This window comes from Macrotis lagotis, chromosome 1 (genome assembly GCF_037893015.1).
Source record: "Macrotis lagotis isolate mMagLag1 chromosome 1, bilby.v1.9.chrom.fasta, whole genome shotgun sequence".
Lineage (NCBI taxonomy): Eukaryota > Metazoa > Chordata > Mammalia > Peramelemorphia > Peramelidae > Macrotis > Macrotis lagotis.
In genome coordinates, this window is record NC_133658.1 from 245433993 (window position 1) to 245451474 (window position 17482).

Sequence of the window (17482 nt, forward strand, 5' to 3'; positions counted from 1 at the left end):
ACAATATTCCTGGGGGTTGGTTTTTTGGGATCTCTTTCTCAGGAGGATCGGTGGATTCTCTCCATTTCTATTTTGCCCTCTGCTTCTAGGATATCAGGGCAATGTTCCTGTAGTAATTCTTTGAAAATGATGTCAAGGCTCTTTTCCTGATCATGACTTTCAGGTATTACAATAATTTTTAAATTATCTTTCCTAAATCTGTTTTCCATATCAGTTGTTTTTACAATGAGATGTTTCACATTTTCTTCTAATTTTTCATTTTTTTGGTTTTCAAGTATTGAGTCCTGATTTCTCGTAAATTCATCAATCTCCCTGAGTTCTATTCTTTGTCTGAAGGATTTGTTCTCCTCAGAGAGTTTTCTTATCTCTTTTTTCCATCTGGCCAATTTTGCTTTTTAAAGCATTCTTCTCCTCCATAACTTTTTGAACTGTTTTATCCATTTGACCTAAGCTGGTTTTTAGCATGCTATTTTCTTCAGCATTTTTTTGGATTTCCTTGACTAGGCTGCTGACTTTATTTTTATGTTTTTCCTGCATCTCTCTCATTTTTTTCCCCAGTTTTTCTTCTAACTCCCTCATTTGATTTCCAAAGTCTTTTTTGAGCTCTATCATAGACTGAGCCCAATTTCTGTTTTTCTTGGAGTCTTTAGATGCAGGAGCTTGTGCTTCTTCATCTTCAGACTGAGTGTTTTGATCCTTCTTGGGCTCATATGCAAAATATTTCTCAATGGTGTTCCTCTTTTTTCTCTACTTGCTCATTTTCCCAGCCTAAGCCTGTTTTGGGGGTCTTCCTGAGCTTTTGGGACACTCCCACAAGGATCTCAGTGTGTGAGGCTCTGTCCTCCCTCCTGGTCTGTGAATGACCATATGTGCCCCCCCCTCTGCCACCAGGATGAAGTGGAGGGGGCCCCTGCTGTTCTACAGGGGGGGCCTAGACTGCGATCAGGATCTGAATGTGGTCAGAGCCCCAGAGTCCTGTTCCAGGGGCAGAGGACAGAGCTCTGCAGTCTCTCTCTCTTCACTTCCCTCCCTAGGTTCAATGGGCTCATGCCCTGGGGGCTTCTGCTTACTGCTCTACCTGCTTCTGTTTCCAGGATCTGGACTTCCTTGTCTAAGCTGCTTGCTGTGTGCCCTTCCTTGTCTAAGCTGCTCCCCCAATTTGTGCCCGGTGCTCCCTGGGGCGTAAGTCAGGAAACTCCCCCTGCTGCTGTGAGCCACAGCTCCCAGCACCCTGGGGCTGCCTCTGGGAGGCTGAAGTTCTTTCGCTCTGGTGGGCCACCCCTCTAGTGGGCCTCTCCGACCCCAGGGAGCAGAGCCTTTCTACTCTTTTTCCAGGTTACCTTGAGTAGGAGAACTGCCTCACTGGGTCCCTCTGTGGATTCTGTCTCTGGAAATTTAGTAAGACTCCTTAGTTTCGAAGATTTATGAGAGAGCTCCTAAGACATGATCCACTCTTGTTGCCATCTTGGCTCCACCCTGGTTTTTTTCTTTTCTTGTATATTTTCTTACCTGATCTTTGGATAAATATCCAGATAAACTAGATCACTTGACAAACTTGTGACCTTTGAAAAGAGCTCACAGGTTTAAATTCACTGAAGGACCAACTAGAGTCTTAATCACAGTAGCTGGGTCTAATGAGAACTCTGATTAAAAAAAAAACACAAACTTCAAAGCAAATGAACAACCTGTTTGACCCAACAAGAAGTTTGACCTAAAACAAGAAAATTATTCATTCACCAGCTATACCATACCCATATGTTGGGAATTCCTTCTAGAGAGAGAAAAGAACTTATAGAATCAGGAAATACTACCCAAATTGAGGAGAGGGAAGGGTTTGTTTTATTGCACCAACTTTAAATTTGAATACTCTCCTCTAAGACTAAAAGGATATATATATATAAAACCTTCCAGATTTAGGGTTTTTTATTGTGTGGGGGGGGGTTGAGCAAGGAAGGGTATTTTGCCTTATGATCCTATTTATCTTCTCAGTACATATCCCTTTGTAAAAACTAATTAATATTAATTGGTTATTTGATATTAGGGAGCTGTCACCTGATTAAATGATATTGGGGAACACATCAGATGGGGGTTCGAGATTATCTCTAGAACCCATAAGGGATGCCAGCTAGAAAGTGAGAGATTTTGAAAACTTTTTAAAATATTCTTGTATTCAGAATCAGGAATTCTCTCTAAAATGTAGACTGCAATCTAGCCATGAATGCGCGCGCAGCTTCCTATGCAACTCTCATACACATTTTCCCAGAAGTTTGCCATTTGGTATCTGCTTTCTTCTAACATCTCAAATATGCCAGAGTAGGTCTCTGATTGTCCACTTATCATCCTATGTCCTTGCCATGTGACTAATCAATCTTCCCTTCCTGTCATATATTCCTTTTCTCCCATTGTTTAGAGTTTTTCATTGGCAGTTTCCTCATACCTACCATCCTTCTTTTCCATTGCCTTGGGAGTGCTGTCATTTTCTCTTCAGAAACAATTCTAAGTGTCACTCTCATTTAGTATCATTGGTAAAATATTTGTATAAAAATAAAAAAAGGGAAGCTTTGCGTTCCTGGGAAGTTTAGAGTCAGTAAAAGAGTTCTGCAATTTCCCAAAAGCAATTCAACTTGCTATCCTTTTCAACTCTGGGCATGATATGTATGTCATCTACTACTGTCTCTCAGATATATGTACTGATGGATAAGTGCTTATCATTGAAATCTAGGCAACAAATATTTTTTATCAACTGATCTTTTCTGTAGATGGACAGACCATATTTCTTTCAGTGATCACAGAACTTTTCAAGAAAGCTTAAAAATGTATTGGGATTTGATGTAATTAACAAAATGCCATCCAATAAAGGGTCATCTAAAAGATCCCTCCTTAATCTTGGTTCTGTACGAGATCTCCCACATTATAGTGGTGAATAATTTGGGGAAGCATACATTTCCCCTCTTTTATGCCTCTCCTAATGCTAGTATAAGAGGGTCATTAAATAGGATTGTTTCTGTTTTTTACATCTTCCGAGAAATCTTTAATGATCTAGATGTAAGAGAAACATTTTGTTGTAAAAGATTCTATTAGGTGTAATTCTATTTTAATATCAAATGCTTTTTTATAATCAATAAATAATAAACCCAATTGGTGGACATTATATTCTCTACACCTTTTGGTCTATTGTGAGTTGATAAAGATGTGTCTTAATACTCCTTGTAAAAGTCTTCAGTCTTTATTAATATCCTCATCAAAGATAACTTCAATGCATGTATAGATGAGCTTCACAAAGATTTTGCATAGATGAGAAAATAGGCATACAGGTTGCTAGTTATTGAACACTTGGTCAGCTTTTTTTTTTCAGTATTAATAAAGTTTGAGATTATCTCCATGCTTTTGATAGCCTTCTGTCCTTCAGATACCTAGTATCTAATCACCCTCATCTCTCAATGCCCTTACAATTTTATGGTCTCTTATTACAGGTCTTCTTTCCATATATTTAGTCCATTCTAGCTGCTTTTCCTGCCTTTGTTCTCTTTTGTAACATTTCTACTTCTGCCAAAGTACCTTGGGAACTAATATTAGGGTCCATATGTGGTGGTTCTGCTAAACTTGATTAAAAAAGGTTTGTTGAAATATTTTTTGCAAATCATTTCCATTTGCCTTTTATTTCTAATCCTTTTTCTATTTTCGTGTTTGAATGCCCTTGGGATGATTTTTCTTTTTTTTATTACAAATTCTGATCTTTGCTCTGACAAGTGAATGACTTGACCATATAGACACAGCTGACTCCCATTTGTTAGGCTAAACTTCCATTGTCATTCTTTATGGCCTCATTTACTGTTCTCTATGGCCAGCAACTACCAATTCTATTGAAGAAAATATCAATGACACAGAGGCATTTTTGTTTTTCAGCTGTTTTAAGTTGTGTTTGACAATTTGTGACCTGATTTGGGCTTTTCTTGGCAGAGATATTAGAATGGTTTGCCATTTCCTTCTCCGGGTCATTTTATAAAGAAACTGAGGTAAACAGGATTAAGTGACTTGCCCAGAGGCACACAACCAGTGTCTAAGACTAAATGTGAATTAATGAAGATGAGTGTTTCTGACTCCAAGCCCTACACTCTATCCACTGCCCCACCCTCTCAAAAGAAGCATTAGGGGGTTCTGTATTATCTACATGTCTTTGTTCTCTCCTGAGCCTTGTTCCCATATATTCCTCCCCACCTTCATCTTCCCTTTTCCCCATCTTTGTAATGAAGTCATCAATATCAGAGTGAAGGATTATTTGATTTAGGAGGTCTCATCAAGTTCTTCTGAGAATTTCTCTGCTACTTATTCCTAAGCAGCTAAAGTTGGTGCATAAGAAGTCATTATTTTTGTGGTAGACTGTTTGTAAGTCCTTGTTATTGGTACTTGGATTTGTAATAACCAAACATTCCACAAAATAAAAACTTTGAGATATAAGATAAAAACCCCCCTTCACAAACATCTTTCTTTGACCTCCAAAGCCTCCAAAGTCATAAGTAGGTAAAAAGCAGCAACTTTCTTCTCCTGGTATCATTTAAAGGAACAATATCAAGATTGTTGATATCAAGATGTTATGATTGTTGATCCCTTCTCAAATAACTTCGGCAACAGGTTCACTTATTGATTATTAGATATGAATCTCACACTTGAAGTACAAACAATTAAACTGAAGTTCTGTGACAATCTAAAAGCTATATGCCTTGGAAAGCTCTGTCCCTTTCAATGAAGCAGCATAAAAGGACTAGTACAAGGCTGAGGGTCATATTAACTTTTTCTTTATTTCATGGGTTGTCATGACCAAAACAAATTCATTAAGAGGTGGCCAGCCTAATAGAAAACACAGTGGTTATTCACTGTACCCATACTGGAAGCCTTTTCAAAATGGTAGAATCTATCAGAATTTGAGTTCTAAAACCAGGGGTGGAAAATAAACTTTAAAGCTATACAAATGTTAGCTGCTATTTATCACTATCATTATCATTATTGTCATTATCATTATCTATGAATACAAACTCAAGTCAGGAATTATATTTCTTTGTCTTCATACTTCTTGAGGCTGTAATATGAGGGAATTGGACTAAATAAATCTCAAATCTATCCAATTCCAATTTGTGATTCCAGTTTCATTAGGGTTACAAAAAGCTGTCCATGATTAGATTCAGATTAAGACGTTTAAACTCTAAAGCATCTTATTTGCTTCTTAGCCTTCTATTTAATGTCAAGGACTATTTTGCCTATCTGGAGAAGTCTATGTGGATCCCTTCTCAAAATGTTTTTAAATGCATAAAATACAGAGGATTACAAAGGAAATCAATTACATTGAAATTTAAAGTTCATAGATTCCAGGTTGCCAAAAGTATTTGAGCTAAGCTTTAAATAATTCAAAATTAAGTAGAAATGGAACTAATATATCGAAACCCTTTGAGGGCAGAGCCGGTTTTTTAGAAGTGTAGTTTTCTAAGTTTTTATCTCCATCACTTAGAACAACATTTTATACAGATTGTCAGCTTAATAAATGTTCCTAAGTTGAAAAAGTATTTTAAGAGGTAAGAATGCAGAGACAGAATTGAATGGAGGAAGACAGGGCAAATGGAAATGGAAAGAGGGAAAAGGAGAAGGATGGGAATGGAGAAAAGGAGATGGAAGGGAAGAAGAAAGGAAGCCAGAAGACTGAGCGGGAAGGAAGGGAAAGAGTTTAAGGGTAGAAGTGGAAAGAGAGGGAAGGAGACTAGGAAAGGAGGAGAGGACATAAAGGGAACAAGATGAGAAAGGGAGAGAGGGAATGAGGCTGAGGGAGAAGGGTGGGAAGGGAGGCTAGAGACAGTAGGCGTGATGTGAAGGGAGAAAAGGCAGAGGGGGCAGGATGACAAGTGAGGTGATGGGAGGGAAGGAGCCTGAGGGGCAGAGTGGGAAGGGATGGAGAAAGGAGGCAGAATGAGAAGGGAGAGGAAGTAGCTGGGGCAGGATGGAACAAGGAGGAGGAGGAGGCTGGGAGAGTGAGGAGGGTGGGGATCACTGGACACGGGAAGGACAAGTCGACCAAGTGGAAGGGGAGGACCAGATGAGTCAAGGGAGGAGCATCATACCCAGGAGACACACGCTGATCTTACTTTGAGGGGCACAGCTCCGTTCTGGCCGGAAGGGTCCGAGGGCAGCCCAAGGGTCCGGCCAGCCCCACCGCCTGTTCTCAGACCGCTGCCCGAGCTCCGCGTTCCACAGCTCGCTCCCCTGCCTCGTCCCTGGCACGCTCTTCGCCCCAACCCCCGAAAGGGCGGCTTCCAGCTTCCAGAGCCCGCGCCCCACCCGCTCGCTGCCGGGGGGCGACCAGCCGAGGGGCCGGGGCTGCTGGGGCTCCCGGCTCAGCCGGCAAGCCGAAGCCGCCTCAGTTCTCACTCCGAGCCTGGACAAGGGCCCCGAGTGGAGACCCACCATCAGGGAGGTGATTCGGGGGTGTGCATGTTGGAGAGGCTGCGTGGTGTTTGGGGTTGAAGGTTAGCCTTGGGGCGGCTACGTGGCGCAGTGGGTAGAGCACCGGCCCTGGAGGCAGGAGGACCTGAGTTCAAATGCGGCCTCAGACATGTAATAATTACCTAGCTGGGTGGCCTTGGGCAAGCCACTTAACCCCACTTCCTTGAAAAAATCAAAAAGGTTGGATTAAAGGTAAACCATGGAGTCGGGAAGGCAAATCCAAGGTACTGGCAATGTAGCCTCGGGCAAGTCTCACCATCATCTTAACTGGCCTCCCATCTCCCTCAGTGAAACAGGGATAATCCTGGTAGTTTTCACTCACCGGATAATTGTGCAGGTTCCAGTGAGATCATGTCCTGGAAGCTCCATAGATGTCGGTTATAATTCTCATGCGTGGCCTCATGCAGACTCCTTTTAATGCTACAGAGACAGGTCAGTATTGGGGAAAGAAGCTGGATTTGGAGTCAAAGCCCCGTTGCTTTCCACTTACTACCTCTATGACCTGACAATCTTGGCCTTATCCACTCCTCACTCTCCTTCAAGCTGATCCACAGATCAACTCAGAGACCTCATCTTGTTATTTCTTCATGAATTACCCCAGTTCTCTCTCTGCCCCCATGACTTCACCCTTTGTTCAGACCCTCTTCACTTTTCATCTGTATTATGGCAACAATCTCACCATTGGTCTCATGACCTTTAGTTTCTAACTTAATCTATCTAACAGTGCTAAAGTGATTTTCCTAAAACTTGTGTAATTCCACTCAATAAACTACAGTGGCACTCTATTAATGCTTTTCAGACCAAATACAAATAAACGTCTCTATTTCATGTTTAAAGCCCTTAACGACCTAACCCAAACCTACCTTTCTAATCTCATAATTTAGCACCATTCTGGCACTCTGAGATCCAGTCAGAATTTTTTGTTTCAGATCTACTACTTATTAAGAAGGTAAGCAACACTATATCCATTATACTATACCTGTGACTTACTATTAAAAGAAATAATCATTAATAGCCTATTGTTAATATGGGGGGAGGGAGTATAATCCAGGGTTTTTTCCCTTTCTATTTCCTCATTTGGATGACTAGGTCAAAGCAACACTCAAGGGACTGGGCTGAGATTGGATTCAATTTTTTTTTTTTTTAGTTTTTTGCAAGGCAAATGGAGTTTAGTGGCTTGCCCGAGGCCACACCACCAGGTAATTATTAAGTGTCTGAGACCAGATTTGAACCCAGGTAATCCTGGCTCCAAGGCCGGTGCTTTATCCACTACCCCACCTAGCCACCCCTGATTGGATTCAATCTTGGAAAAGTTTATTTCTAATTTAATAGTGAAGACCATCTTATCCAGGTGAATTCTGGCCCACTGTTCAACTACAAAAGTGGTTTGTATGAAGGATAGATCCTTTTGTATAAATTACAGGAGGTAGAATGATCTGAGGCAAAAAGAAATGAGGATCTTTGTCCTGGAGTGACATAATCAAAGTCAAATCCTCTACCTCTCATTCAAATAAGCCTACTTTTCTTATAATATTGATTCTCTCTTAATTGTTAACTAATTAGAGTTAATTTCCACCTTTGAGAACACCCACTCTTCCAAGGGCATTTAAACTCTGGAGGGACGGTTTGCCTTCACTTTACTAGAGTGCCACTAAGCTAATTTTATTAATTTTTTGCTAGCCATAATGAAGAAATTGATTATTAATTACCCAGAAATTATATCTCTCATACTTTTCATTCATCACACTATTCTTTACACAGGACACATCTCCAAGTTCCTTCCCCAAGCCTTAAATGCACTCACTTGCATTCCTTGTTTCCTTCAAAACTCAGTCCATTTCCCATCTTCTCCACAAAGCCTTTCTTGACCCTGTCTCCTTGTCAGTAACCTCCACTCCTATCACCTTGTGTTTATTTTGGGGTGATCAGTCACTTAATCACAGTACTAGGAATAGCAAGGGACTGAGGGGATACAAAAGCAAAAGTGAAAAATAGTCCCTCCTCTCAAGAAACTTGAAAAAGGCCAGCGGTGGAGCCAGTTGTACTTGTACAACAAAAGGGTGCCATCAGTGAAGGTACTGTCTCCACACAGATTAAGTTCTTTGGAGGCAAGGACTGTTTGGTTGTGCCTTCTAGGCTCTTAATTGGTGCCATGGTGATGTCCAAAGTCCTTTACAATTTTAAATCCTCTAACCACTAATATTAAGTACTAAATGCAGGTACACTATATTTAAGAACCACTTGCTTTTTCTCACACACATCTCATTCCTTTGCCAAGTTGTTTTTCCAAAAAGGCTTGTTCAACTACTTGGGAACCAGGTCACAACAATTCATGACTCACCATTTAAGTACCAAAAGCTGTTCTATTGGACAAACCTTGTTCTGTTTCTTGTACTCTGAGGACAAGCAAGACTTGGGTACTAGATGGGATGAAATTCATTGACTCCTTATCCAGTGTGTGAATTTTTAATAAAGTATTAATATTTTTAGGCTAAAAATAGGGACTGTGGACTTTATTCATACAGGGAACTCTAGGATAAGATCTACCAATGCAGGCTGACACTGTCTTGCAACTTATGATCTTAGAGAGGTGCCAGGAACACTGAGAAGTTAAGAGACTTGTCAAGGGTCACTCAGCCAATCTGTGACAGAGGGAGAACTTGAACTTGGGTCTTCCAGGTTTGGGGATCAAATCTCTTTCTACAACCTCTGCTGCCACATTAATATGGATAATGAAAATAAAATAAAGTTTTAATGTAGCTGAATGTCAAAAAATAACAGAAATGCAGGCTAAAGTAACACTTAAAAGTGTTATATGCACTGACTATTTATGAATCCTTTCTTTCCTTCAAAACTCAGGCCAGGTCCCACCTTCTCCATGAAGCCTTTCTTGAGTCCTGTGAGTGCCTTCCTCTCATATCACCCTTATCACTTCATAGCACAAAAGATTACACCATAGCAAAAGTATCAAACTCATCCCATCAGCAAAACTCTGTAATATGGACTGAACCAGAAACAAATGCAATTGAAAAATAAAGGTGGAAGAGGAATCTGTTTCTATTTAAGTTTGATACTACTGCCTTAGTATAATTGGGATTCCAGAATTTATCTATTTTTCCAAACCAAAAAAATAAATTCTAAATGTAATATTTGAAAGACCTAATTGGAGAAATTTTCTTACCTTGGACAAGAAGAAGCCACTGGAAAGAATACAGAGAGTCCTTTCCTTCCTTAGAGAAACCAAAAAATTCAGATCTTCTAAGACATTATCAAATTCACTCTCAAAGAAGACTGTGACATGAGGGAAGTGATACCATGACAAGCACATGAATTGGATTGGAATGAGGGCACGCTGTTCTAAATCACCACCCTCACTTTCTCCTCTAGAGCTATTTGGGTCCAATGGCCAGATATGAATCAGAACAACTGCAGATGGCCCTGGATATGAGGTCATCTGGCTTAAGGAACTTGCCCAAGGTCACACAGCTAGTAAGTGTTGAGTGAGGCTGGATTGGAACTCTTGTCCTCCTGACTCCAAAGCCAGTGCTCTGTCCACTGTGCCACCTAGACATTATCAAACTACAAAAACAAGGAAAAAATTCTTTAGGCATTTAAAAGGAAGAAAGAAATTACTTACGTAAGAATACTGGTCAGAATACATTCAGGAGAATCAACAGCCATAACTACTATCAACCAACCCTGGAGACGTCCAGGCAGCAGTGCAGAAGTGGGGTGGGGGGGGTGGAGACTTGTTTGAATTAGGATTTAGATTCCAGAATTTCTGACTTTTTGATACTGTGTGACCAAATAGTAACCAGCAAACAGCAACAATACAGCAAATCAACCAAAGTCAACAGGACCTGACAACTCACCCAAGGACATTGGTAGGACATAGTGTATTCCTCCCCCTTGCAATAATTTCCAATTGGGGTACACTAGTTTGCAACAAAATAAAACTTTTGTCCTGAATAAAGTTGGGATACAAGCTGTTTCTCCCCAATCATAGCCTAGCAATACCATTTTTCTTTTTTTTTCTTTTTTTTCTAGGGGTTTTTTTTTTTTTTGCAAGGCAAATGGGGTTAAGTGGCTTGCCCAAGGCCACACAGCTAGGTATTATTCAGTGTCTGAGACCGCATTTGAACCCAGGTACTCCTGACTTCAAGGCCAGTGCTTTATCCACTACGCCACCTAGCTGCCCAATACCATTTTTCATACACATCAAAATAAGCCTTGAGACATCCTGTGATCTTGACTTCTCTAGGGAGGGTTTTGGGTGCTTAATTACAAAAGTCACATTCAAGGCCAGAGCTGGGGAGGGTTGGAGGACTGAGAATGGGAGGGGAGGGGCAGGTAAAGACAGTATTCAGGAAGCCTGGGGAAAGTTGGAGGGCTTTAAGGAGAGAAAAGCCTACAGCCTAAGCTAGCTAGATAGGAAAACTATTCACTCATTAGATCTGATTGAGGGGCAGAGCAAGTCAGCTTCCAAGGGGAAGCAAGAGTGAGCTCAGCAGGCCAGGGTTGGGTGGGAAATGAGTGCAAGTAGGCCCAAGGAATATGACTAAAGGCAAGCATTAAATTTCCAAGCAAGGGGGTCAATTGAGTGAAGTAAATTGAAACAATCTTGCCCCTAAAGAAAAAAATCACCCCAAAAGATCGCAGAGAACTTAACTAAAAAAACACACAAACAGAAATCAGCTGAAACAGAAAGGAATAAAGCAAAATGCTGATGCATTTTTGAAAAAAAAAATGCCATACAGCAAATGAAACAGCTGAAGTACCCAGAGAAACTCTGATGCAAAAAGGGAGATATGCTCAAATGGATAAATGAAACATTTAAAGAAATAAAACAAGAATTAACACTGGTAAGAAAAAAATCACAAAAACCAAAGAGATGAGCTAGTAAAAAATATTTTTTTATTTTTATCACGGAAGCTAGAGAAGCAAAAATAAAGAAAATGATGATATGGGGAAATATTCTAGAAAACCTGAAATCACCAGTACACTCAAAGTTACTACCACAGAAAACAGAATTGCAGGCAGTGCAGGCCAACTTGATAAACAGTTTTAGAAAATGATACCACAGGCCCAGAAAAACTTATTGACAACTCAGAATTCCTAGAAAATCAAAGGGACCTAAGCAATGTATTCCAACAAGTGGTCAAAGACAGTTTCACAAAACTGTCTGAAACAAACAAGTAGAAAAAATTCTCAGGGCAATCATTGGATCAGAGACATAAAATAATGACAGTTAACATGTATATAATGCCTATTGTGTCAGGAATTTCCCAGCTCTTGATAATTATTATCTCATCTGATCCTCACAACAACCCTTGGAGATAGATGTTATTATCCTCATCTTAAAGATGGGGAAACTGAGGCAAACAGACATTAAATGATTTGTCCAGGGACAAACTAGTAAGGGTCAGAGATTTGAACTTGGGTCTTTCTGACTCTAGGTCTAGCAGTATTCACTGGGCAACCAGAAGCTCTTTCCAAGTTGTTTATCTTTACAATATCATTCTAGTCCTTCATTTTTACAAATAAACTGAAGTCCAGAAAAAAATAAAATGATTTGCCCCTTAGTAAATGACAGATGTAACATTTGAACCCAAGACCTATGACTCCAAATCAGCATCCTTGCCCACTGTCACACTCTATCTTTGAAATCACAGAGTAGTACCCAAGATTTATCACACAATTTTATCAATGCTGAACACAATCATAAAACTTGCTACAAAAGGCCCTTCCAGCTCAGCAGCTGAATGTTTCCCCTGCATTTTTCAAGATTTTTGGCACCAAAGAGAGAAAGAAATATGGAACTAAAGACACTCCAACAGAGACAATTCTTAAGGGCAGCTGTCAAGAGATCACACACTGGCTCCTTTCCCTCACAGGAATTTTCAAAAAAAGACTCCATGTTTTGTGGTGTTTGCTTTGGACATTCAGTCTCCTGGCATTTACTCGTCCTTACTAATGTAATTCTTAGTTAAGTCTGTGACACCAGGAGAAAATTCAGGCATCTGCCCACATAGTCAGCCTCAGAGGGACCAGGGGACCAGTCCATGCATGTCCCTTCAGTTTCTGACTTTGTCAGAAAGGAGGACAGTACCAGGTGACTATGCTTGGGTTTCCCCAGGCTAGCCTGCTAAAGTATTAAACAGCCTGCCAGGGCAGCAAGCCAAAAGGAGGATTCAATTGGCAACTGGTTAGGAGTTGAATTCAGTTTCTGTAAGGACAATAAGACAGAGTAAGCTGGGTGAGGCAATTTCCTCTTTCCCACTCCTTTGACTTTGAGACAGAGTACTTTGGTAAAATAACTTCTGGGTATTTTTTCCCTGTTATGAGAATACTTGTGCACAACATACAAAAAAAAAAAAAACCAGAGTGAGGGAATTACAAAATCAGGCTCTTCCCCAGGGTGAGAAGCTCATGAGGCTCTCACTTTTTACTTTTAAGTTCACTGTAATAAATGTAATTTCAGTCCTTATTAAATGAATTGAGTATATTTTTTGAGGGGCTACATTGAGGAGGGAAGAGGAAATTGAGATTAAGTGATACATAAATTTAGGGAGACTTGTGATTTTAATTTTCTAAAGCACTAGAAAAGAAAACCTATGAATTGCAAGCACACCTAAAAGACAATCCAACTAGGGATAATACTTTCTGTGCATACAGATGGAAGTCTTAGTGAGCTTTAGTCGCCACCTGGTGGCTTATATAGACAGGGCAACCCGGGTAACCCTAAACTACTCTGCTACACTTTTTTTTTAAAACTTAACCATGCACTTAGCAATAAAGGAAAAGAAATAATAAAAATATCGGTTATTCAAATGTTAAAACAAATTCAGGAATAGTAAACATATGTTATAATACACAAATAAACCTGGGTCATGCTTTCCCACTAATGAACTGTTATCTATGAAGTAAAAAGAGCGCATATGCAAAAATCAACCAAGGAAGTATATGAATGAGGAAAATTCAAATACTTGAGATATCTGCTACACTCTTTATGCAGGGGCCCCAGCTGTCCCAAATAACCATGAGAAATACAGAAACTGAATCCCCCAAAAGATAAAATTCATGACAAAGTTGCTAAGAAAATACATTATTCAGAGACTACCAATTGGGACAAATACCTGGTTACATTTAGATCTTTGACTACTATTTTTCACACTTTGGGTAAATTTCACAAAGTTTGTCAGAGCAAGTGTCTTAAGATCAATTTCTTAGGACATTGTTTTGGGGGATTCATGTGAGGAGGAGGAAGATGAAGACCCTAAAACACAAAAAGAGTGGTTTGAGGAAGGATCACTGGGAAAGAGAATCTGGGAGCTTCCTATTTTAATTTTTGTTATTAATTAGGTGCCTAATGGTTTCTACCTGCTTTAAGTACTCTGATTGTCTTCTAAATATTAGCATCCTACTTGATTTATATATTAAAAACTGATATCAAAAATAAATTGGGGGAGCATGGAAAAATTTAACTGTCAGATCTGTGAGGAGTTTACAACTAAACAATAGATAGGATCTTGAGAAGTAAATGGATAATTTTGATTACATAACATTAAAAAGTTATGACACAAACAAAACAAGTGTAGCCAAAATTAGAAGGAAAGCAGAAAACAGGGGGAAAGTTTACAGCAAATTTCTCTGATAAAAACCTAATTTCTCAAATATATAGGGAACTAAGTCAAATTTATAAAAATTAGAGCTATTCCCCAATTGATAAATGGTCAAAAAATATGAACTGGTAATTTTCAGAAGAAGAAATCAAAATTATCTTTAATCATGTAAAATGTTTTAAATCACTATTGATTAGAGAAATATAAATTAAAACAACTCTGAGGTACCCATCAGATTGGCTATCATGACAGAAAAGAACAATTTGGAACTATGCCCAAAGGGCTGTGCATAACCTTTGACCTAGTAAAGCCATTATTAGGTCTGTATCCCAAAGAAATCAAAGGAAAAGGACTTATATGTACAAAACTATTTATAGAAGCTCTTTTTATGGTGAGGTGATGCCCATCAATTGGGAAATTACTGAACAGGTTATGTTATATGGTTGAATAGAATATTATTTGTGCTATGAGAAATAATGAGTAGGATGGTTTCAGAAAAATCTGAAAAGTCTTTTGTGAACCAAAGCAAAGTGAAGTGAGCAGAAATAGGAGACCATTGTACACAGTTACAATAATATTGTTTAAAAGATCAACAATCAGAAAGCTACTTTGATCAATTCAATGATCAAAAATAGGTTTAAAGGACTCATATTAAAAAATGCTATTCTTCTCTAGAGAGAACTGATGTATTCTGAGTACAGATTGAAGCATATTGTCTTTTCCATTTATTTTTCTTGCCTTTTTTTCAACGTGGTTAATATGGAATTATGTTCTATATGACTTCACTTATGTAATGGGTATCATATTGCTTGCCTTCTTAAAAGGTGGAGGAAGGACCGGTGAGAACAAGAGATTTGGAACTCAACATTTTTTTAAAATAAATGTTAAAAATAAATAAATCTAAAAATAAAAAAAGTAACTAATAAATGAATGCATGAATGAATGGATGGATGTAATCCTGAGCATCTCCCCCCCCCAGTTATGGCTGTAAATTTTATGTATTCATTATGTCTTAATGTCTTAAAATAAGTTTTTACTGATATTTTACTGATTTACCCTAATATCCCCATGTAGCCTTCTTTCTTCCCTCCCTGAGGAGAACATCCCATGACAGAGAATAGTTTTAATAGAAGAAAAATATCAGCACAATCAATATGTGGAAAATGTATCCATAAATACTTCTTTGTGAACTCTTATTTCAGTCATTTGGTGACCACAATAGCTGTCAATGATTTATGACCAGAAGAGTCTTGTCACACTTGCTGACACTAAGACTGTCTTTAAAATATTTAATGCAAATCAAGCAGAGAAATTTTATGAGGAAATTTTATGCTTTAACAGACTTGCAATGGAGCCTTTTTGTTTTTTTTTTCATTCTAGACTCTGTTGGGTTTAACAGTAGTTTGGAAGGGCGTTCAAACAGTTCCTTGACTATTTAGTATCCTTTTGAACAGTACAGTCTTCTCTAAGCAGAGTTATTGCCATGGAGTTATAGACCATCTGGATGAGATGTACAGATTTCTCTTGCCTGCAGTAAGCATGGATAGACTTTGAGCATAGCAAGTTACTAGCTCAATGGAACCACTGTCTGCCCACCTCCCATTTATTTTAAATAAATGGCTATTCAGACTAACCATCTGTTGCCTTCAAGTAAATTTTGTGTAAAGTCCTGTGCATGAGTCTTCAATTCATTTCTACAAATATTTCTTAAGTACTTACAATGGGAAAGGCTTTGTGAGGAAAGCATTAATGTTCAGAATGTGGACCAGGGGCGAGATTTCTTTTTTGTGTATGACCTTGGGGACCTTTCTCTTTTTCACTGAATTCAGGAATTATTTTGGTATATTCAGAAAGCCCCTTTTTCTAGGCTATGCAACAGAGGATTCAATTCAGCTTAGCAGCACAATATTAAAATGCTTATTAAAGTTGTGCAGAAAACCCAGAGTCCTGTGAGAAACACAAGGTGAAGGTCATGGAGTGGTATAAAGTTTATGTAAGAATGTTAAGTAGAAAATGGTCTTTTTTTACTTTTTAAAAATAGTACATTTCATTGACATCTTTTGTCTTTACATAAAAGTCCTTTCCCTCCTACCTCCCTAAAGAATGAACCTTTTGTGAAAAAGAAAAATAAATTAAGCAAAAACAAACAATATAGAAAACTTTTTCTGAAAATGTATATAATAATGTGTCCTAGTAGGGTCATGAGGGAGGAGAGAATATATTTCATTATCTTTTTCTCTAGGAAATTTGTGTTATTTTTCATTACTCAGAGTGAGTTTTGCTTCCTTTGGGGGATGTTAAAAATTTTACATTAATGTCAACTATGGTCTGGAGGGCAAAGAAGTTTCTTCTCCCCTGAAGGGCCCTTGCTCTAGATTCATGAAGAGCTCAGATCTGATCTTGAGAAGACTGATCTCTAAAAATGAATATACGAGATTTTTTTCTCCCATTCTCTTGTTTCTATATTTCCTCCCTAGAGTCCTAGAGAAAATCCCAACAACAAAATTTAGGTTTTTCTCCTTGCTAGAATCTCTACTAAAAAGTTATTGTTCTTTAAAAGTATCCACTGACCCTTTCTAAGTCTTTTATTCCAAAGAGACCTAAAGACTAGAAACAATTTGTATTTATACAAAAATATGGGAATTCTTTTTATGATGGCAAACAATTGAAGACTGAGGAGATGCCCATCAATTGGAAAATGTCTAAACAAGTTTATGGTATATGATCGGATGGAATATCATTGTGCTACAAGAAATGATGAACAGGATGGTTTCAGAAAAACCTAGGAAGACTTAAATGAACTAATAAAAAGTGTGACAAGTAAAGTGATACAAAATGAAAACACACATTGTAATAGCAATATAGTAAGAATGATCAGTTGTGAAAGACTTAGCACTCTGATCAAAACAAAGATCCAAAACAATTCCAAAGGACCCATGATGAAAAATGCTATCCACCTCCAGAATGAGAAATGATAAACTCTGAGTGCAAATTGAAGCATATTAAAAAAAAAAAACTTTAGGGGGCAGTTAGGTGGCTCAGTGGATAGAGCACCAGTCCTGGAGTCAGGAGGACCTGAGTTCAAATATGACCTCAGACACTTAATAATCACTTAGCTGTGATTGCCTTGTAAAAACAAAAACAAAAAGCTTTATTTTTCTTGTGTTAGAGTATGTATATGTGGGATTTATTTTGTATCATGGCTAATATGGAAATATGGTTTGCATGATTTCACATGTATAATTGATAAAATATTGCTTACCTTATCAAGGGATGGGGGGATGGAAGGGAGAAAATTTGGAACTCAAAATTTTAAAAAAAGTTAATTTTTTTCATATAATCAGGAAATATTTATAAAGAAATGGAAATAG

General features: G+C 38.5%; 1 protein-coding gene across 8 annotated transcripts in view; it reads right to left on the reverse strand.

Annotated features, from left to right (window-relative positions):
• Positions 1-10215, reverse strand: part of FAM178B (family with sequence similarity 178 member B) — a 186213-nt gene extending 175998 nt beyond the window's left edge. For 3 of the 8 annotated variants that reach the window (XM_074210049.1, XM_074210050.1, XM_074210043.1), the window contains exon 1: positions 6132-6217. The gene's annotated coding sequence lies outside the window, so the exon portion shown is untranslated. Of the gene's footprint in view, positions 1-6107; positions 6218-6811; positions 10095-10126 lie in introns of those variants that run through there. The other 5 variants (XM_074210044.1, XM_074210046.1, XM_074210047.1 and 2 more) reach the window with 5 other exon arrangements.
• Between the last annotated feature and the right edge of the window lie 7267 nt (positions 10216-17482).